The following is a 2315-nucleotide window of genomic DNA, read 5'->3' as shown; positions in this document are numbered from 1 at the left end:
TGGTAAAAAAAATAAAAAATAAAAAATAAAAAAAAATCAAGTTTAAGGAACAGCACAGCGGCCCCTGCTGGACGTGAGCAGAACTTCTTCACCGGCTGACGTCACGCGTTCTGCTGCAGCGGAGAAATATGACGTAGGGATGAGAGAGAGAGAGAGAGAGAGAGAGAGAGAGAGAGAGAGCAATGGACGGATCGACAGAGGTCTGCACTGAAACACCATAGGATGAGGAGTAATGAGTGAAAACAGGTAAGACATGGATTTGTTTTTATATAATGTTGCACACACAGAGCCACAGGCCGGTGCGTGGCTCGTCTGATGGGCTGCACACTGCAGACAGGTGCACCTGCCTTTATGCGAGTACGTGCTTCGATGCATTCAACTTCAGGTTCCGTGTGAATACCTTTTTATTTCAGGGCAGAAAGGCAAAATGCATAGAGGCCACAAATCCCATCGACGGTTTTGGGACCAGACGTCAGCCTGTGAACATGATTGTGGTCCTCAATCTGTATGCTTAGTCACAGATGATGTGATGGAGGAGCATACAGTAGCATATGCAATGCAAATGTGAGACAGCTGAGTTTATTATTCTGTGTTGCTGGCAAATACTAAATAACACAGTAGCCCTTTTGAAGGCTATTGTTCTTTTTTTTTTTTTTTACAGACATGGAATTTAAATCAGCACAGTGTATTTTGGGCCAGATGGCTGAACATGTATATGGTGATAGAATACATAACAGCTATATGTTTCATATAGTAAATCAAAGCAGTTTCACTATCTGTTCATCGTAAAAAGGAAACCTTACAATAACTGCCAATACCACTGCCTGCTTTAATTCTGGTGCCCATATACGCTTCTTTTATAGTTGGCCTGGTTTGAAATATCTACCACATAAGCCTGCCTGTAAAGATGGTGAGGCCACTACTTCATTGCTATGGTATTTTTTTAAAACTATCTTCATATCCCCCGACAAAGACCTACATAATAAAACCTTTAATCGATCATCAGTATCAGATTATATTTGAGCTGGGTACAACACTAATGAAATCAACTCCACGGTTTCCTCCTGGTCATTCTGAAGATGATGATGTACGTCAAATCAACTGGTTTGCTGTCTTACCCCGACAACATATTCTGCCACCCATTAACCCTGTCCAAATGCTTAACTTGGGCATATGAGACGGGCAGCTGACAGTAGTCGAGTCTGATTTGGAGACAGCTTGATGGGGCAGTGATACAAAGCAGGGCCCGTAGCTGCCAGGCCAAGCCAGGCCAAGCCAGGCCATGCCAGCTCCACAGAGGGCTTTAGTGCAGCAGGGCACTGGGGAGAGGGCGCTTGGCACCTGATCAGTTACCACAGTGAATTCTGTTCCTGTCACTGGCATTTAGCTACAGAAAAGCAGGGCAGAGATGACGGTTGTTGTTGAACCCAGTTGGGCTTTCATGTCACCGTGGTAGTGCCGCTTTATCACTCGTGCTCGTCGACTAATACAAAATGACATTCCTTTGCAAACATCTGTGCCAGTTGCCCACTACCTACTTCAAAAACAGAAGAAGAAAACGTTTTGTTTCACTCAAAAAAACACAAGTGAAACACTGGTTTCATTTTTAGAACGACCCCTAAAGTTGAAAATGTTTGCATATTTTTCATCAAAGGACCCAGCAGCAATGATGATATGTTTTCCGTCTGGTATCATTAGGCAGGAATCTAAAAGAACGATCAAGGTAAATCATCATGTGACCCCTGAAAAGCACCTGGAAAGGGGGCTTAAACCTCTTGTTTCCTTTGACAAGAATTCCATGTCTCCATGCCGGATTCTCCCAAAGTTTAGTCCTTCAGAGGACATGAAATGAGTCAAGTGCCGATGGTAATCATGGCCCAATCACTGCACGGCTTTGAAGTTGTCCCTGTTCTTCAGACATCTCTACAGGTGGGATGGCAATGTTAAGTGCTCTGTCTGCAGGCATAGGGAGGTCAGCTAGAGGCCATGGAGGCACAGGGGCTCCTCTGACACATCAAAATAGGGGAGGGTGGAGCTCTCCAGAGTCACTGCACTGTGGTCACACGTGAGTCTGTACATTGGCCTTGATGTTGGGCCTCCAAACCCGTTCTCAAATGTGTTTGTGAATATGTGGCAACATGAAATATACCTCCAAATCACAGACAAATGAAGTTATCAGCCTTGTGTCATAAAGCTGTAATAAATCCTTACACCAGTGTTCTCTTCTCTGCTGTGGTAAAGGCTTCAACCACAGAAGTGCTGTAATACGTTTACTGCAGAAACCATTTAACCATGATTTATGAACATTTTATAAT

This window comes from Anoplopoma fimbria, chromosome 19, assembly GCF_027596085.1.
Source record: "Anoplopoma fimbria isolate UVic2021 breed Golden Eagle Sablefish chromosome 19, Afim_UVic_2022, whole genome shotgun sequence".
Lineage (NCBI taxonomy): Eukaryota > Metazoa > Chordata > Actinopteri > Perciformes > Anoplopomatidae > Anoplopoma > Anoplopoma fimbria.
Note: the sequence above shows the minus strand (reverse complement) of the source record.